This window comes from Stegodyphus dumicola, chromosome 3 (assembly GCF_044657685.1).
Source record: "Stegodyphus dumicola isolate Sdum_Otavi_A_Nest chromosome 3, ASM4465768v1".
Lineage (NCBI taxonomy): Eukaryota > Metazoa > Arthropoda > Arachnida > Araneae > Eresidae > Stegodyphus > Stegodyphus dumicola.
The window spans coordinates 52,366,799-52,387,769 of NC_140770.1; the positions used below are offsets into that span (position 1 = coordinate 52,366,799).

The window sequence follows — 20,971 nt, forward strand, 5'->3', positions numbered from 1 at the left end:
TTTTATTTCCTACTCACTAAGTACTTAAATATGACAAACTGTACAAAAAGTACTTATAAAGAGTTTAATAAATTTAAAATATTTATTCGTGGTAGCGCGAGAGTCCGGCCGCCTCTGACTTTTGACGCCCGAATATTTTTACGCGCTGTACCTCCGCTAGGAACAGCCTTGAGCATAAAGAGGTTATCACTTCTAGCAACAGTCCCTGCTAGACGGGACTTTTCTGAGAAACGGGATTCTGGTAGCAGTGGTTTAAACGGGAGGATCCCTAGAAAAAAAGAGCACCGCTGGAAGCGAAATCCCGTCTAGCTACGAAACGATGTTGTGGCTACCCGGGACTTTTTCGAACATCACCGAAAATGTCTCGGCTGGACCTCTGTCCCGGGTAGAGATCAACCAATCACACGAAAGTTCTGCTTCTGAAGAACGTATCACGTGACGCGAAGCTGAGCGATAATCGATTACTAGCTACGTGGCGATCTGAACGATAATCGATAACCTAGCTACGCGGGTTTCCTGGAAATGTGCGGGTTCTGAAAATTGTCTCTTTCGAAGTCCAGTCCCGCGTAGCCGAAAAATAATGTGATGATAACTTTAGCAGCAGCAGCTGTCCAAGTTTTTGATCCCATAACCGCAATCCTTTAATATGCGTGCTCTTGGTCAAACGACACACATCTACACGGTAATCAGATTCTTCCCATACTCGGTGTAGCATGTTCGCAGTGACGATCTGCAGTGCATGCTTTATCCGACCACAGAATTCCTCAAAATAAGCGGGCATTTGAAGTACATAAACTCGGTCTTCAACAAACCCCTAAAGAAAGAAATCGCATGATGTTAATTCCGGCGAACGGGGTGGCCAGGGGAGAAGATTGTTCTCTGCTGATGCAGCGCGTCCAAGCTCTGGTGAAGAACACGATTAATAAGTTGTCGTACATTCCGGTAAAAAGGCGGAGCATCGTCCATTTGCAGAATGTAATCATCATAATTGATGTTCAGATATGGTAACAACCAAGTCTCCAACAGATCTAGAACTGACTCACTGATCACAGTTTCTTGTTCGAAGAAAAATGGCCCGTGCACTTTCTCGCGGAACACCGCGCAGAAAACGTGCACGAAACTCACGTTGCATTGAAACCACAGATTCGCACTCCTCAAAGCCTGCGGCGCCATCTTGGAAATGGATGCTGCGACTGCGCAGTAAGCACTGCAAACAAACAGCAGGTAACACATGAGAAACTTAAACAGTTGCCAATGCTTCAAAAAAATTTCAGCAATCATAATAAATAAGAACAATGTCAGACACTGACCATAAACTTCTTTAATGAATAGACTTCTTATCAAAGAAAATTGAAACTTTCATCAGATTTCGCTCTTTCTGAACAATCAATTAATATAAAAACATCTACTAAAAATAATGAATAAAATATTTTTAATGTTTTTCTTGTAAATAGAAATACTTTCACTTTCACTTTCGCCACTGAGAAAGTCACGGTTTAATAAAGTGGACCAAACAGGATCTAGTAACGTTTCAAAGGTTGCATCGACTTGGGTCAAAGCCACGGCCAAGGGGCCGAGCTGGCATTCCAGACGGCAATTCTTAAGTATTACAAATACTAACAGATTCACTTACAGCTGCAATTTAGTTTTATATATACATATGTCAACAGCATACGAAATAACTGAAGATTTTATGTCACATTATTTTAAGCACTAAAATTGGACTAATATTACATAATAGATATGCTAGAGATGTAATTAATTCAGACATGATAAATGCTAGAGCTTCATTTTTCTATTAAGAAGTCCGACAATTACAGTTTATGTCCTCATAAATGACTTTAATAAGATGAGTCACCCTTTACTTTTCATCTACAAGGTAAACCAAAAGTCTGTTAAAAATCCAATAATTCACTGAATGATGTAAGTATGGAGGTAAATACTGACACAGATGAGTAAAATGTCATGGGGTTTTATTGAAAGAAAAAAAAATTAATTAAAACTGCCAACAGATGGCGCTTCATATCATAACAAAAGCAATAATTAACATAACAATATACTTTTAGCAAAAATTATGCTCTTCATAACAAATGTTCATCAACACTACTTGTATTCGAGGGACAATGTAGAGAACAACACTGTGCCGCATATGATGAGAAATTTCCATCAGATGTTGTTTTTTAGTATCCCTAATGAGGTGCGACGATCGTACTAGGCTTGCTATTTCAGATAAATCCCCAAACAGTAATCACACGGACTGAGATCTGGGGACCTCAAGCCCCAGAAGGGTAAGCATGAGAGAAGTGGCGGCTCAGTACGCGATCCTCACCAAACGATGTGTGCAAGGGATCTCTCACACGTGTAGCAATATGGGGTGGAGCGCCCTCCTGCACGCAAGTCATATCTTCAAACAGGTGTTTATCAGCAAAACTTGGGATAATGCGATTCTGCAACAAATCAGTGCACCTCGCACCCGTCATACTGACAATTTGAGTAGTAGAATCATGAATTTCCTCGAAGAAAAAGTGTCCCATCACGGCTGATGTGATAAATCCACATCACACCGTGACCAACACCCGGAGGCGAGGATAGAAAAGTGACAAAGCCATGAAGGGACTGATTCCCTCTCTCATTACAGCTCATTTCATACACGATTCTCATGCGGCGTCACTGCTGTCCACCGCCATATGTTGGCCTTTTTTTGCTTTCAATAAAACCCCATGTCATTTCAAGCATGTGTGACAGTTTTTACCTCTCTACCTACAATATTCTGTGAATTGTTGAATTTTCAAATGTTAACGGACCCTGTATATTTTGCAGGTGTTGATCACTTGCGAAATATTACAGGAATCCCTTACTAATACTTGTAAAAGCTGTTTCACAGGGAACTTCTTTCCGATTTAAGGGTAGCAGTATCGTGAAATGCCGTTAATGTAGTAAAACAGACACAAAGGAAAATTAGTAGTTTTTCTACAGATTCAGCAATTTTTACTTGGCTTTCGTGATTTAGTACTTTTTCGTGTCCTCTCCGTTAGCATCATGCAGAGCTTAAATTGCGCCTGAGCCCACCGGAGCCCTAAATAAGAGGGCTGCGACATTTCTTTTATGTAAACGAAATTCAGTTTCAAAGGGAAAATTTATTTTAAAAATAAATATGTGTTAAAAATTGATTATAACTTCCGAATGCATACTTGTCTTTCTCTGGGGAAAAAACGGACGGAGCTGTTAAGACTTTTAAGGAAAGAAAATCCCTCATCCGCATGTCAAAGGCTTATTCTGCAGGGAGTGCAGTGAATTTATAAGTTTAGGAAAATGTTTTAACTAAAAGTGAATACCATTCTCGTGCACGTCCACCGCTAGCGACCTTTTACTGTAAGCCTTCTATAAACTTGAACTATGTAACCAAATATGGGACACAAAAATTGTCACTTGCGCGGACCTTCATGTTGTAATGGGTTGGATTCGGGGCGAAAGCTTTTTGTCCAGTGGGGGGAAAGCTTTTTGTCCAGTGGTAATCTGCAGAGGTAGAATTATGTGAGCATGGCGTCGAGGTCGAAAAGCTTAGGACTCATCTTTTTTTTTTTTTTTTTTTTTTTTTTTTTTGCTTTCGAAGCTACGCTTTTCGATTAAGAATTTTCAGATGAACTATTATAATTGAATAATTTAAGACGGTTCATCAGTTAATTTTGGATGAACAGAAACGCAGAGCTTTTCCTGAGAGGGAGGGAGGGATTCAGTTGAGATTGATTTTGTTTGAATTCATCTTCCTATTTGCTGTATTTTTGTTTGTTTTGGTAAATTCTTCTAGTCTGAAAACAATTGATGATGTTTTTTACATTTTCGTTGAAACTCCCCGTGTTCTCGAGACTCTCCACGCTACAACTCGCAATGCACCCGACGACACACAGAGCACAGCTCCCGACTCTTCGGTTCAGTCGAGAGAGTCTTAACACACTCTCTCGACGATGCACTAACCGCGATACACTAAGAAACTCTTCGATGCACTCGACGACCCACTCGGTACTCGCTACCCGGCTGTCAATTCGATCGACTCAGGACGGACTGACTAACTCGAGACTAACTATTTCGCACTCACTCTCCGCGTACCAGCAGGGTTTATATAGTTTTTGGCTTGTGTTCGAGAACAATCTGGGCTAAACCGATAAGAATTCGTTCCGGAAGTTTCTCCATCTGTTCATGGCATATCGCCAATTTTGTCGCCAAATGTAGCCAAATGGGCGATTTCTTGCCAAATGCCTTCTTTTGCCATTTTATGGCGACCTAAACCTGCTTTGCAGGGAAGCCATCTTTTTCCGTGCCATTTCGTAATAATATTATTTGAATTAATTAAAAATGAAATATATTTGTAATTACAGGAATTTTTTGTGCGATTATCTATTATAATTTTAAAATAATAAAACATGAGGAGAAAATTAATAAAATAAATATAACGGATTTTTTCACTTCGAAAATTTATAAATAACTTGTGTGAAAATTCTTTCTGCACATGAAATGTAATAATATTATAAACAAAGACCTTAATAAATCACAAAAAAGCATCATTGAATGGTATTTAAGGGCAGAAAAATCAATGTCGTATTATTTGTATTTATTTACCAACCGACCCCTCAATGCAAATTGAATACGATGTCAAAAATCGTAGATTTTGAAATTAAATATCTCGGTCAATTTTTCTCGAATTTGTGCTTTATTTTTTATATTTAGCACAAAATTTTACTGAACATAAGTATAGGGACCAGAGATAGTGTGTAAAAATGTAGATTTTTTATTTTTTATAAAATTGATTTGTTTGAATTTCTAAATGCTAAAACATGAATCTTTGCGTCATTTGAAAGCACTTTTGTAGTCGTAAGTATACGTCTAGGACAAACGATTGCGAAATTAAAGGTCTAATGAAAAGCGAAATTAAGGGACATTTACAGATATTGAGTATAATCTAGTTAATATTTCATTAATTTCCAAAGCGTTTTAGAACTTGATTATTTTCTTTAACTTCTAATGAAGTAAAATGATTGCACGTTATCTTAAGTCGTAAATATTTACTTTAAGTCGTAAAGGTGTTCCCTGTAAAACCGCTAGGTTAACACTTGCAAAATATACAGGGTGACCCAAAGTGCATGACAACACTGAAGATCAAGTCCTTACCTTTTACTTGTTTCAATCAATTTTGTATGAACCTGGTCGTATTTTTCTTTGCTGAATTCCTTTGAGTGCCGCTCGTAGTTGGTTTGGTTTATGTGATTACGGTAAAGCATCGAGGGCTGTCTGCCTAATGGGAGTAAGGATTTCGTAAAGGACTTTCTGGGGGAAACGAGCTCGTATACGCGTTACACATGTGGAAAATCACGAAAACGCCAATGAAGTCAACTCGTTCGTCGGATTCGATCCTAGACCACCAGTGTTCAGTGACTTTTACCTCTCGGCCGCTAGTGGACCCCGCTCGCAATTGGAAATACACCGAGTTTCCACAAAAGTCCTTATACGGCCTTTGTTTACGCAACTGCTTGTTGCTGATATTTTTACCACGATATTTTCTACGACGATGTTTTTAAAAGTGCGAAGGTTTTAAACCGCTTTATTTTCGACCGCGATATTTTGAGACTGCGGTGTTTTCACTTTGCTTTCTTTTCTCGCACGATGTTTTGTACTACGACATTTTCGCCTTGCGTTGTTTTCTCCGCGATGTTTTCGGCGTACACCCTAACCAGTATCCCGTCTGGTCGGCATAGAGGATGCGCTTACAACTATGCCACAATAGCGAATAGTAGGAGTAACTTACATTTCTTCCACTTAAAAGAGCCAGTTATTGTCCACCGCTTTTTAGTTCGAGCCCTTCCTATTATTTTTGGGAGCAGAACTTAAATGTACACTTCCTAGGTACCAGGAATTCTAGACCTTGCAGCATAAAGGGGTATGCTGAACGCTGGTCTACACCGTCTCATGAAAGCAATGCCGTTAATACCTTACAAGTTGATTGCAACTGCATTAAACATTTATTAAGGTGGGTAAAGTAAATGTACACTTCCTAGGTACCAGGAATTCTAGACCTTGCAGCATAAAGGGGTATGCTGAACGCTGGTCTATACCGTCTCATGAAAGCAATGCCGTTAATACCTTACAAGTTGATTGCAACTGCATTAAACATTTATTAAGGTGGGTAATAAAACAAATTTACTCATATTTAAACAAATTTTGTTTATTATAAATTCTTTTTAGCCCTAAGAGGCATTAAAGGCTATTAGTCTCGAAATGGCATTTTGCGTCGAATAACTAAAAGCGTTGAATTACTTTTCAAATTGTTGCACCAAATATTATAGCCTTGTATTAATATTCAAAGAAATTAAATAAACATGAATCTGCACGACTATATGTATGTTTCTCGCCCTGTCAAAAAACAGCGGTGCCTAGAGACATCGAATTTTGAATAACGTAGTCCTCCACTCAAACATGGGCACCTTGAAGCCCGAATTTGTAATTTGTTTTATTATCTACTTCATATTTTGTAAACTGTTAACTAATTTTTGAGTAAAAATCTCAAAGATTTCAAAGCGAGCAATGGCAACACTGTACGGAATGAAAGATTTTAACCTCCAGCGCACGAAATTGTGTGTCGTAAATTCTAAAGATATGCTGTTTTTAAATAATTTTAGCTCAAAGAGGCGTTAGCTCAAATGCTTTCGGAATGGCTGTCGAAACGTGTATGTGTGTGTGTAAATGAAAAAAACTCCTCTTTGGGTGTAATACAGAAAATTTTTTAGGGGGGGGATTTCCTTTTTTTTTTTTTTTTTTTTTTTTTTTTTTTTTTAATTTTCCTTCGGTAGTTTGGCTCCGTCTTGCATCTTAGGCAAGTAAGTAAATTTATCTTTCTCCTGGTCTTCTGTATTGATAAATGATCTTAAATCTTCCGGGAAAATTAAACGTGGTAATCTAATTTAGACCGGTTTTGAAATCAATTTTCTATTCGGTAGTATACATTTTATTCATGAGAGTATTCGTAGCACTTTTATCCGTTGATAAAAACGTTGAACGCAAATCAACATCCCGCTAAACTCTTCTTACTATTATAAACATTTCTCAAGCAGTTATATTATTAAGTTTAGTGATAATTGTGATTACATTAAATTGTTTGAAGCATCTTGAAGTGATACCGTATTTCCGCAGAGTTTAAAGATAAATATCTTTCATAACTGCGTATTAAAACTTTACAACTCCTGTCCTTAACGTTCGTTTTTAAAGCGTGATTCTTGTCCATAATCAGGCTAAATAAGCGTAAAAATTTCCTTCTTCTTACTTTTGATGCAAGATTCGTATACGAAAGGATTTGAATGAAAATATCTCATAAGGAATCAGATTCCATCCATTTTTTTCGCAGAGGAAACGTTTGTTTATTTGCGCTTTTAAATAAAAGGAAACTCGCGAGAGTTGTTACTCTAAGAGAAGGGATACCTTCTTTGCAGAAGGCTCTGACTAAGGCAAATTAGCAAGTATTTACAAACCCCTTTAAACGTTACAGACGGAAAATTCCGTATAGAAGAGCGACTTTAGGATTCATTACATTCATAAATTTTATATTCATAGTCATAAATTTCCGCAAGCTTTTAATATATCTGATTTCAAATTGGATGTATATTGAAAGAAAAGAAATCAAGGTACAAAGTGAGAGTCCTTTTTTTAATAATAATCAAGGAATTATTCACATTTATTCACGACATTTTGAGGAACTTTGTAATTTCAGGACTAATTCCGTAACCCTCGGAAGGCTTAGTAATCGAAAGCGGCTCGAGCAATGATAGTTCAGGGGTCTAAATCATCCGACTACTGGCTAGCGGACATCGAAGGACGGTATATGTATCCCTAACTCCATATTAATTACAAATTCATTTTGGAATTAAATTAAAATTAAATTTAGAATTACAAATTTGGAATTAAATTAAAATTAAATTTAGAATTACAAATTTGGAATTAAATTAAAAGACAAAACATCTGAAAGATTTCAGACTTTAAATTACGTCGTCCAAGGGGGCGTTTATTTAAAGTTTTGTGTTTTACATTTATTAAATATCATGTTCTACGTACTCAAACTATAAAATTCAGTTCAACAACAATATCGCAAATTAATTTCAAAATGAGCCTATCTTTAGAATTTCCGATACATGGTCTCGTGCGCTGAAAATAAAAATATTCATTATTTTTTTTATTTTTTATTTATTTGTTTTTTTTTTTTTTTGGTACAGTGTTGCCATTACTCACTTTGAAATCGTTTAATTTGTTAATTAAAAATTTCGTTAAGTGTTACAAAATCTGAAATCGACAATAAAACAAATTTCAAATTCAAATTAGGTCTTCCACATGCCCATATTCCATGGAAGATTACGTTATTCCAATTTTGATGGTTCTAGGTACCGTTGCTTTATCACAATGCGAGAAACATGCATACATTTATGCAGATTCTTCATTATTTAATTTCTTCAAATAAAAAAACAGGGCGATAATCTATGGTGGCAACGATTTGAAAAGTGATACAGCCTTTTAACGTTTTCGACGCAAAATGCCTAAACGAAATTAATAGTCCTTCCGGGCCAATTGCCCCTTTGGACTAAAAATTATTTACTAATATTATATAATTAATCATTCAGTATTATAAATTTAATAAACTATTAATTAACAGCAAAACATATTAAAAAATTACTATTAAATGTTTTATTATTCGAAAATATGAAAAACATAATGTGTAATATTTATGCACCAGTCTTTATTAAAAAATTTAATTGAATTTTAATGAGTTATGCATTTAATTTACACACTTTCTCATTAAAATTCCATTTAACAAACTAGGGCCCACCAGCGGCCGAGCGGTAAAGTCACTGAACACTGTTAGTTCGGTCTGAGGTTCGAATCCCGCGAACGGGTTGGCTGCATGGGCGTTTTTGTGGTTTTCCTCATGTGTAACGTGTATACGAGTCAGTTTCCCTTAGAAAGTCGTCCACGAAGGCATCCCTCCCCCTAGGCAGATAGCCCTCGAGGCTTTGCCATACTCACACACATATTTAACAAACTAAAAGTGAATGCCTTTTGATAATCGATTTTTACCTTTTATGCAATTTTATCTTTCTAATACTGGCTGATAGAAATTTAGTTCATAATTTGCAGTAAACATATGCTTATAATAAACTGTCTTTAAAGCAATAACTCGTAGTTAATTAAGAATATCCGGTAATTTCCAGATGATTGTCTGTACCAATGTTTCCGCCTATTTACCCCTTTGGAGAGTATAACAGATAAATTATTCAAATGCTTGTGCAATGCATTGAAATTCTTGCGTGTATAAATGTCTACAACTTTATTATGCCGTCTACTAAAAATATTCCCAAAACGTTAATCCAAATAATAATTAATACAGTACATCTGTATTAATTATCATTTGGTTCAGAAAAAAATCTAAAAAGGTTCAGATTTTACCTGTCACCCAAAAGGATTCGCTGAGGTTTTTTACATTCTCTCTAACCTCGCAGTTTGCTGTTGCACTCCTTATTGCTAACCCATTTATCTCTTTAGACGATGCTTAATAATAAAGGGCAGTTTTCTTCGCATTTCAACAGGAAAATGCCCAAAATTTTAACCCTTTCCGGTACGCTACCTTTTAAAGTTAGAGTTTTGATTAAAAAAAAAAAAAAAAAAAAAAAGTAGGCAGTCTAATTAGGCCTAGAGGAGTACACAAGTAAAATTTTGTGAAGGTAGCACTTATCGTTTTAATTCTGTGGGTGTGCCCAAAGTGGCACATTGATTGAATAGAGCTTCGAAAAGAGTGCTGAAATGAGCATTGTTGTCAATGAACTGACCGATGAAATGCGGAGAAACAAAGAATACAGACCCTCAGTTGTCCTAGATTATCGGTGAGCACGATCTGGGCACACCTAGAGTTCGCCGTCTGATTTTAGGTAAGATTTCAAGGTAAAAATTTAAAAATAATATAAAATAAGGAGATTAGCATACAGCCAAAAAAATAACATATAAATTTCTTTTCAAACAATTCCTTTTATTTCCTAAAAAAAAATCTGGAAGATTTCTTTGAAAGATGAGCGTCTTAAAAAACTAAACAGCACTAAAATATATGGACTAGTTTGTGTTGTCTACTATAAATACCATCTACGACTTCGTCGTGTATTCACGATGATTTGACGTAGCCCATATACTAGTGTTCTGAGTGCTGACATCTCCGTGTAGTGTGAAATGCGCCTCATCCGTCCAGAAAACATTGGACAACCACTGACGGTAGCTTTCAATTCTTGACATAGCCCACTCGGCAAATGATTCCCTCATAGCTGTGTCTCCCGGTTGTAACTCATCCAGTGACTGTAGTTTGTAGGAACAGAGATGCAATATCCCTAGAAGGAAATGTCCAATCTATGAGTGAGGCACATTCAATATCCTTCCAGCTTTGCGAGTATCGTGGACGTTTCCACAGCTATATCATTCACAATGATTTCCACCACAGTCGACACGGCCCTTCGGTCAATGAGGGTCTTCCACTTTGTGGCCGATCCTACAAAGAGCCAGTTTCTTCGAACCGTTTGACGAGCTTCCGTATTCCACAACGCGATATGGGGCCATTCGTCTTCAGTCCTTTCGTCATAATTTCGCAACAGCTGCTGACTCTCCGTTCAAATAGAACAGCCACACCAACAACGCTCGCTCGGGTAATGATAACACTCTGAAAGCGAATGAGAAATCCTCTTGTATCACGTCTTTTTTTTTTTTTTTTTTTTTTTTTTTTTTTTTTTCAAAATTAATTTGCATAAGTCTGCTGAATCTTTGGTATGCCATCTGCCTCTGGTACTCTTATTTGTAGTAGAACAGGTCATGAAAGCTGCGGAGTATCTGAACATAACTGCAGATCATTTGCACCCTTACATGGCATCTGTTTTCCCAACTGGAAATGAAATCTTCAACTGGAAATGTCACAAGACTCGAATTGTGTTGGCGTGGTTCAAGGAGCATAAGGATGAAGAAGGATGAATTACAATTAATATAATGATGTATTAATTGGGAGTCTTAAGGAGTATAAAAACGTATTAATTGGGACTCTTAAGGAGTATAAGGATGAATTCCAATTAATGTCCTGGCCACCAAACTCGCCGGATCTTAACCCGATAGAGCACATTTGGGATGCCATGGAACGGCAATACAGAGCTCAAACACCACCATCAGGGAATATCTCGACTTTGCGTTACCACTGCTAGAACATTTGGTACTATCTGTTCTGCAGTCATCTACAAAGAACTTGTGGCATCCGTGTTCTGCAGTCATCTACAAAGAACATATTCGTGTTTTGCAGTCATCTACAAAGAACTTGTGGCATCCGTGCCGAGGCGAGTTGCAGTTTTTTTTCAGGCTAAAGGGGGCGGAATGCGTTATTGAGTAGGTGGTCATAATGTTTTGGCTCATCAGTGTATATAAGATAAAAATTTAATTTTAGTGTTAGTTAGTTTAAGCTCTTTCAGACATTTACCTTCGTCAAGTAAGCTCTTTCAGACATTTACCTTCGTCAAGTAAGCTCTTTCAGACATTTACCTTCGTCAAGTAAGCTCTTTCAGACATTTACCTTCGTCAAGTAAGCTCTTTCAGACATTTACCTTCGTCAAGTAAGCTCTTTCAGACATTTACCTTCGTCAAGTAAGCTCTTTCAGACATTTACCTTCGTCAAGTAAGCATGTAGTCTGTTGCTTTTTCTATTCGTCATGAAATAAAGATGTGAAAAACCTATTCAAAAAAATATCAAACAACGTATACGAGTCTCACCTTATTACATCTATTATACATGCTCATATGTAATGCTTTACCATGCCTGCACTGTGCGAAAATGCGTCACAAATGCATTTTCGTCAAAACACTTCACGCATTTTTATGTACCAATAGCATTTTTATGCCAGACGCAACATTATCCTGTGCCTGAATTAAGCGGCATATTTCCGAAAATAAACAACTAATTACTATGAAAGAACACGTGTCAATGCAGCGACCTTCATCTTCTATCTACGACACATCGTCTTAGAATTATTATTATTATATGTAATTTTGAGTACGTAAGTTGCATTTGGGAACTTCTGAGTGTTTCAAGTAATAACTTTCAAAGACCTTTCAAAATCCAAAATAATCTTCCAATTCCCTTGATTGCGAAGGTACCGCCAATTTGGAAACTTTCAGCTTGATTTCACGAAAGTTCTACATCTCCTCTTTTTAATATTCTCTAAAGCGAATAATTCTTCCAAAGCCTTAACAGTACTGAAATTATGTATTGCTATTTTGATAAACGAGCCAAAATTCTCTGATTAACGTACATACTGACTCGTCACCTACAGTTGAACAAGAAATCAGAGTATATGCTGTAAAATTCTGCAAACCTTGCGAAAATTGAGTGTCTTTTGATAAAACGGAACGTTCAATTATCAGAAAATTTAGTAGCTTTAATTATTGGTGCAGAGGAAATGATTATGATTTCCTTTTAATTTCTTTAATCGTAATGAAAAGACATGAATAAAAAAACGAAAGCTTTCAGATTTTATATTATGCCCAAAGAGGCGTTTTTACTTCCTTGTACGAAGTAAAAAGGAAGTATTGCAATCGGGATAAGTTTCAGGCTGCATACTTCAACGAAAATATCCATGTTGACCGCTATCGAATACAATTTAACGATGTTTTTGCGTGATATCTGTACGTAAGGAAAGAATAAAATACTCTTTTCCTTCAAAAAAATTACTGCTTTAAAATTAATTCTGAAGAGAATTTTTTGTGGTGTCTGTGCGTACATACGTATGTATGTATCTCGCATAACTCAAAAACGAGTAGCCTCAACAACGTTGAAGTTTTGTATATAGAGGACTGCTGTAACATGTAGATGTGCACCTCGTATTTTGCTTGCAATCGGACTCACCAAACATATATAAACATATTTATATATATATATATCCACTTTGTTACCCGCCTCAGTGATCTCAGTTTCTTTACTCTTATATGTTTGTAAATTGTACATTTTTTGTTTAAAAATGATTGTGTTATGTTGTTTTTATCTCCCGGTTAAAGTTTTTATGCCTTTAGTAAATCTGTATGCAATATTTTTAGAATTATCAACAATTTTAAAGTTGCCTAAGTGCCGCTAAGCCTTTTTTTTATGGCCATTGATGTTTACATTTGAAACAGGAGACTAGTGGATTTGTTGCCACTCTAGAGAAACTTAGCTTCGCAACAACAAAGATAACGCATTCATTTATTATTGCCAATTAAATCATGCTTAATTCTTTCTGGAATTTTTTCGAGGAAATAAGTGTTTAAGATTTACTTCGTAATTTTTAATATAGATATTTTGAGTTTTTATGTATTTTTGCCTTCTCGCGAAGTGAGAACTGAATTAATTGAATGAGAAATACTCAATCGTCTGTGAAAAACTGTTTCTTTTTTTGTTTTGTTTGCTTAATTTCTTTTATACATCATTCTAGCTTTATTATAGTATTTGAATAGAACATGTGGCAACGATTAGATAATTCTATTCTTCAAATGATATAAATTTTGTGCATTATGAGTTATAATATGAACGAAATACGTATATAAGTTAACTGTTATATAATTATTGCATTATATAACAGTTAACTTAGTTTCCGTTATAAAATTATTATATAAGTTAACTGTTATATAATTATTAGTACTGTTAAGTGAATCTAGCGCCAGAGTGTCGCTATGGTAAACAAATACTAGAGTGAATTTTAAAGAATGCGTTTATTCTATTGTGGTTTATGCGCTGTCGGCGAAGTATATTTAATTCAATCCAATAAATTTAAATGAAATGCAAGAAAAAATGCGTATAATTTAATATTCCGTAGAAGGAAGTCATGTGGTGTACACATCAGATTTTTTAACGTTGTGTTACCTTTTTTTTGTTAAATATTATGTCTTCATGCTTAAACCCGGACTTCCAGATCCCTATGTTCCGACTGGAGGGTTACGTTATTCAAAACTAGATGGCTTTAGGTACCGTCGTTTTTTTCACAGTGCGAGAAGCATACATACATTCATGCAGATTCTTCGTTATTTAATTCCTTAAAATATAACGCAGGGTGATAATATTTGATGGCAACACTTTTTCTGAAAATTTCAGAACTTCTTTTGAGTTTTTATTAAATAAAGTTGAATAAATAATATAAATATACTTATTTATATTTTAGATAATATAATATTTAGAAACTGTTGAAGAAATTTCTATTGGTATAGGCAATGTTATCAGGAAATATTCACACAAATGTCTAAGAATTTTGCATGATAAAATTATTATTTTCAAATGCCATTTTACGTTTTAACCAACGTTTCTAATTTTTTTAACTTTTTTACATTCATTTTCTAATTTACATGTTTTAAATTAAGTATTTATATGATTTTAAACAGTAACAGAAAAAGAAGCGTTTTCAGATGTTATGTTAGACGTTTTCGAAGTTACTGTAACTATTTCAAAGATTTTTCGTGCAGAAGACCCGTCAGCGGCCGAGCGGTTAAGTCGTTGAACACTGGTAGTTCGGTTCGGGTTTCGAATACCGACGAAAGAGCTGGCTGTATGAGCGTTTTCTTAGTTTTCCCGATGTGTAACTAACATACGAGCTAGTTTCCCTTAGAAAAACCTCCACGCATGCAACCTTCCCCTTAGGCATATAGCCCTCGAGTGCTTTGCCATAATTAAACAAACCAAACCAAACTAACTTAGTTGTGTAGAAGTTTAAGTCAACGCCCTTCAGATCTTACTAGACCGAAAAGCAAGTTACAGCTCCAGTCTGAATTAAGATAACAAAGTCTTGAAGAGTTTAAAAAAAAAAAAAAAGAAAAAAGAAACATTTTTGCTAATTCATTATAAATTAAACAAAAGGCATCATTTTTATGTACAAATAAACTCCTCCACTTGCGGGTATTTAAAATAAATTGAAATTTAGACGCAAATAGCTTAATTAGAAATTATACATAATTCTTTACTTAAGCCGGGCAAGTATTTTAAGCGGCGCATTTTTAACACCTGTTACCAAAATGGCTAAAACCGAAATAATCTCTGTGAGCTAGTATCTGTGCCAAAAGTTCTAAAATTCAAAACCCTCGACTTATATAAAATTCTCAACCAAATAATTTGCATTCTGGTGACGAATAATCAGTTAATTAACCTAAAGTACTTCGTAACACTATTCATAATATAATAAGTGCAATAATTTACAAACATTATGCGGAGTTGAAAATCTCAATTTCAGTTAGATAGAAAAACTATTTCGCGTGCTGAACATTTTAATTTAAATCGATATTGTTTTCCTCTTCGTGTGAAGAATTTATTTCTAGATTAATTCCTCGTTATCACTGTATTTCATGGTTTGGTTTCGCTTATTTAATTATGGCAAAGCACTCGAGAGCTATCTGCCTAAGGGAAGGGGTGCCTTCGTGGAGGACTTTATGATGGAAACAGGCTCGTATACACGTTGCGCATGGGGAAAACCACAAGAACGCCCACGCAGCCAGCCCATTCGTCGGGATTCGAATCCAGCACTGAACTACCAGTGTCCAGCTACTTTAGTGGTCGGCCGCTGATGGGCTTGCATTTCGTAGTCTCCGTCCTACATAACAGTATACTAATTTTAAATAATAACAAATATCTTCACGAGTTTTTTAACCCAAAAGGGAAATTTGCTCAAAAAGGCTATTCATTTTTTTTTTTTTTTTTTTTTTTTTTTTTTTTATCATTTTGACTTGATTTACTATAAACTGCGAATCACTTTTTAAATTGTTGCCACCAAGTATTATCGCCCTATATTTAAAGAAATTACATTATTTAAAGAAATTAAATAATGAAGAATTTGCATAAATGTATCTATGTTTCTCGCTCTGTGATAAAACAACGGTACCTAGATCCATGTAATTTTGAATAACGTACATCTCCAGCCGAATATGGGCATCTGGAAGCCCAAATTTGGAATTTATTATCTATTTCATATTTTCTAAATCATTTATGAGTTTTTGATTAAGAAACTCAACGATTTCAAAGCGAGCTATGGCCACTCTACGAAAAAAGAATTATCTCCAGTGAGCGAGACTGTGTGCGAAAATTCCAAAGATATGCTCTTTTAAATATTTTTTTATATTACTGTTGAATTGAATTTTATGGTTTAAGTGCAAAGAACATGATATTTAAAAAAGTAGTCTTCCATTCGAATATGGGCATCTGAAAGACCAAATCTGCAATATGGAATTTGTTATTATCTGCTTCATATTTTGCCAAACATTAAAGAATCTTTAATTAACAAACTCAACAATTTCAAAGCAGATAATGGCAGCACTGTACGCGGAAAAAACCACTTTTATCTCCAGCGCGCGAGACTGTGTATCGGAAATTCTAAAGATATGCTGTTTTAAATAGTTTGTAATATTGCTGTTGAATTGAATTTTATGGTTTAATTGCGAAGAAAATGATATTTAATAAATAAAAGTAGCACACAAAACGTTAAATAAACGCCCCTTCGCGTAATATAAAAGCTGAAAGCTTGCTTTCAGATTTTTTTTGTTTTGTTTTGCTTTTGTTTTTGTTTATGTGTGTGGGAAGAAATTAATTAGTGAAACAATGGTAGTCAGTGATTAAAATAAAGAAGAACATTTAACTGTATATTATTTTTAAATGCTTGCTTTTTACTTATTGCTATTATAAGCTATTGTAGTAAGCAAATTTGCTTCGCCTTAATTTTTACAAAAGCAACAGATATGTAGCGAAATGTAATTTAAAATTAAAATCAAATTAATCTTACCATCACTGGTTAAGATTACCTTTAGTAATCATGACAAAGCTCATCTAATTTTGTGGCCTAAAAATTCAATATATTTTTATGAGCCGAAGCTGCACTGGTAAACGCTAAATAAATATACATGAATTAAAACTAAATTTCCATTAAGTTATCTTATTTTTTCTAACAATTATTTTTTTAAATGCCTGCAGCCCCCCCCCCCCTTTTTTTTTAACTTTTCCATTCACTCACTTAAGAACATATAAAGAAGGAATTAGTTATAATAACATTCAAACAGCGAGCAAACACGACAGAATAAGGCGAAATTAACCTAGATTTTAAATGTCTATCAGATAGCTTCTAAGGGGTTCTTGCCAACACAATTAACTTTTAGTTTTGAGTCACTGCTGTTATGACTAAAGAATTCAAACACTTGCCACAATTAGCTATTAAACTCTAATAACAATTTTAACTACTATATCTGCTTTAACTCGAATTTAAAACTTCTGTTGACCCAAATGTTGTCACAATAACAGTATTCTACAGATTTGTAAAGGGTTGCTGCGTAAGCCCATTTTTAAATTTAAGTCAGAATACAGCTGAATAGTACATAGATGCTATTGATTTTCGATAGGACTCATTCGGCTTAGTCTGTTTTGAAATATTAATTTTCTTTAGTAGCAGATAAGTGTAAAACCAAGTAGGTGATTTCTTTCCTCCAGGTTTTACGTAAGTTCTCAATGTTGTCACTCTTAATAATGCAAACAAAGCTGTTCAACTATTGCATTTTCCAGTGCGTGCTCTGTTGGTGTAAGTGGTTGCACACCCAGCTAGCTAATGGAAGACTCTTAGCTCGAATCCCAAAGTGGGTACAATTGATTTCTACTATTCCCTGCTACGGAAAAAAAATATATTATCTACAATGGCGCCCGAACTAAAATGTGATGGATGACAATTTAGTCACTACCCGGCTTTTACCGACTATGTTTCGTGTTTCTCCACAGTTTCACATTAAATTGGGGAAAATGTAAGGAACTGCTGCCTTCCCCAGTGAGTATTTTCGTGGGGTAAGTGCTGCTACGTAGAATTAGGAGCGAAAAGATACGTTGTTCACATCTTATTGATTGGTTTGGTTTATGTAATTATAGCAAAGCCTCTAGGGCTATCTGCCTAAGGGAAGGAATGCCTTCGTGGAGGGCTTTTATAGGGAAACTGACTCGTATACACTTCATGCACGTTACACATGAAGAAAACCACGAAAGCGCCCATGCAGCCAGCCCTTTTGCAGGATTCGAACCTCAGACCGAACTACCAGTGTTCAGCGATTTTACCGCTCGGCCGCTGATAGGCCGAATCTCGTTGAGGCTGTAATTGATATTTTATGTTCCTCTGCTTCGAAAAATAATTTATTTCTCTCTACAAAAGTTATTAGGTTGTATTCTTTACTATTTATTTATTGTTTACCTGCTTCGTTTTGGGATCCAATCTGAGATAAAGGGTTCTAATTTATTTACTTTTAAATACAGAACTTGAGCTAGCTTTTGAAAGCTATGACTCGCCAAAAAAAAAAACGTAAATTTAGACGCAATTACAGAAATCAACCAGACGAGAAAATCTGCTCCATGGATTTACGCATTTTCATTGATGAAATTTCAATGTGAATCCTTTGCGACATAGGTAAATTCAAAGCGCTTTTATTTTATATAATTTTGCTGCAGAATAGGCAATTTACATTAGGAAAAAAGCATTATAACGAAATTATATGCATTAACTTTCAAAACTGAGATAAATTTAAGGAAAATGGACGGAGATTTTTTTTTAAGGAAATGGCTCGTATATCTTAAGTAGTGATTATCTTCCGTAGTTTTACAGTTTTAAGCCATTATTCAAAACTGCTGAATAAATTACTCTATAATCTCAAATAAAACTTAGTAAAGCTAGGAATCATTATGTAGATAATTCATGGATTAATTATTATCCGTAATTTTGGCTAGTCTAACTTAAACATTACGATACTTATTGCTAACTGGCCAGCTTTCAAGTTTTTCGAGCAAGTTTTAACTATTACGGATCATAATTTAATTTATCAACGAATACACAAGTAATTATATCAGTAACTAAGATATTTTTGACAATTAAAAGTCTGTTTCATGGCATATGTAAAGAAATAATGAATTACTCTTATTCATAGTGTTTAACAGTCACACAATAACTCAGTCACAACGATAATAATTTAATCAACGAACACAAAAATAATTATATCAATAATTAAGATATTTGATTAAGATATTTATTGATAAAGTCTGTAGTCTGTTTTATGGAATATGTAAGAAATTTACGAATTTCTCTTATTTATAATGTTTACCAGTCACGCAATAATTTAGTCACAATGATCATAACTTAATTAACGAAAACACAAATAATTATATCAGCAATTAATGAATTTTTGATAATTAAAAGTCTGTTTCAGAGAATATGGAAGGAATTTACGAATTTCTCTTATTTATAGGATTAAATAGTCACTCAGTCACAACGATCAAATTAGTCTTGCTGGGTTGTTAGTTTTTATGTTACTAGCGATGATCTTCTTGTGGGCTTATCAAAAGCAGCCAACTGTTAGATTTTAGTCAGTTAGAATTTTTGAACAGGTTAGTAAATTATTTTGATGAGGTACCATACATAATGTAGTCACAGAAGCAGTTTGCCTATTGTCTTTATATGCGAGTCTTATAGCGCAAAACCAGCAACGACCAGAGCTATGAAATTGCGGCACAAACTCTCTCTAAGGAGAATCTAGATATACAGAGTGTTTCAGCACAGTTGACAGGTGAGAGCAAGGTCCGGACACCAGGGTGGCTTTCACTGATTATTCGGGTATCGTCCGGATCCCGCTACTGACCAGAAAAATAACATTACCAAACAGGGGCTGATGTTAGAAAACAGACGTATTTCGCATCCTTAAATAACGATGCTTATTATACAATATATGACAATATAAAGATACCTTATATCAAAAAGTGTTACTCCTAGTAACTATACCTTTTACATTCTCAAGCACGTTGGACATTTACTAAAACACAGCATTAAACATTGAACTGCGAGAAAGTAGTGCTATGTTGAATTTAGACAGCAATAACCCATTGGCGTACATTATGCAATAATAGTGCATTCGATATATTAATACAAACAATGCATTAATAAAAGTTCCTAAACTCTACAGGCATACTGACAGACATGTTTCAACACAGCGATTACAGACTTTCAGGAGAGATAGAGTACCTCTTGATGATGGAAAATCACATAGTAATGCATGGACGGAAACGCTTTCCTGGTGCAATGGTGACGACATAAAATACAAGAAACAGAGGATGCGAAAAGGGTGAGAAAAAATGTTTGTTACTCTTCTAATCTGCAAAATATGTTTTTTTTTTTTTTTTTTTTTTTTTTTTTTGCGGAAAACAATAACTGTGTTGTGTTTTACGTTAATCAAATCGAATCGTTTGAATAAAATATATAGGAAATGTTAGACGTTCTCATTAATTATACTGATTTATATTAATTTTCTAAAATTATGGAAAGAAGACAATTTTAAGTTAAAACTTTGTAACGTCTCTTAAAGTCAATTTAAAACAGAGCTTTTAAACAAATTATTACCCTAAAGATTCAATTTGACCAGAAGGGCTATTAATTTCGTTTCCGTACTTTGCGTCGATTCACTGTAAATGTCGGTTCACTTTTCAAATTGTTGCCACCAAATATTAGAGACCTGCATTATGTTTAAAGAAATTAAATAACGCAGAATCTGCGCGAATGTATGTATGTTTCTTGCACTTTGAAAAAAAAAACGGCGGTATTTAGAGACAACAAATTTTGAATAATGTAGTCTTCCATTCGAATATGGGCATCTGGAAGCTCTAATTTGGAATTTGGAATTTGTTTTATTATCTATTTCATATTTTTTCTAAAATTAAAGAATCATTTATTTACAAATTGAATGATTTCAAAGCGAGCAATGGCAACACTCTAAAGGGGAAAAAACCTTTTTATCTCCAGCACGCCAGACTGTGTATCAGAAATTCTAAAGATATATTAAATATTTTGTAATATTGCTGTTGAATTGAATTTTATGGTTTAAGTGAGAAGAATATGATATTTAATAA

At 34.8% G+C, this 20,971-nt stretch overlaps 1 long non-coding RNA gene across 1 annotated transcript in view; it reads right to left on the reverse strand.

Annotated features, from left to right (window-relative positions):
* LOC118187413 (uncharacterized) overlaps positions 1 to 20,971 on the reverse strand; it is a 65,718-nt gene that overhangs the window by 43,655 nt on the left and 1,092 nt on the right. The gene's annotated exons all lie outside the window — the stretch shown is intronic.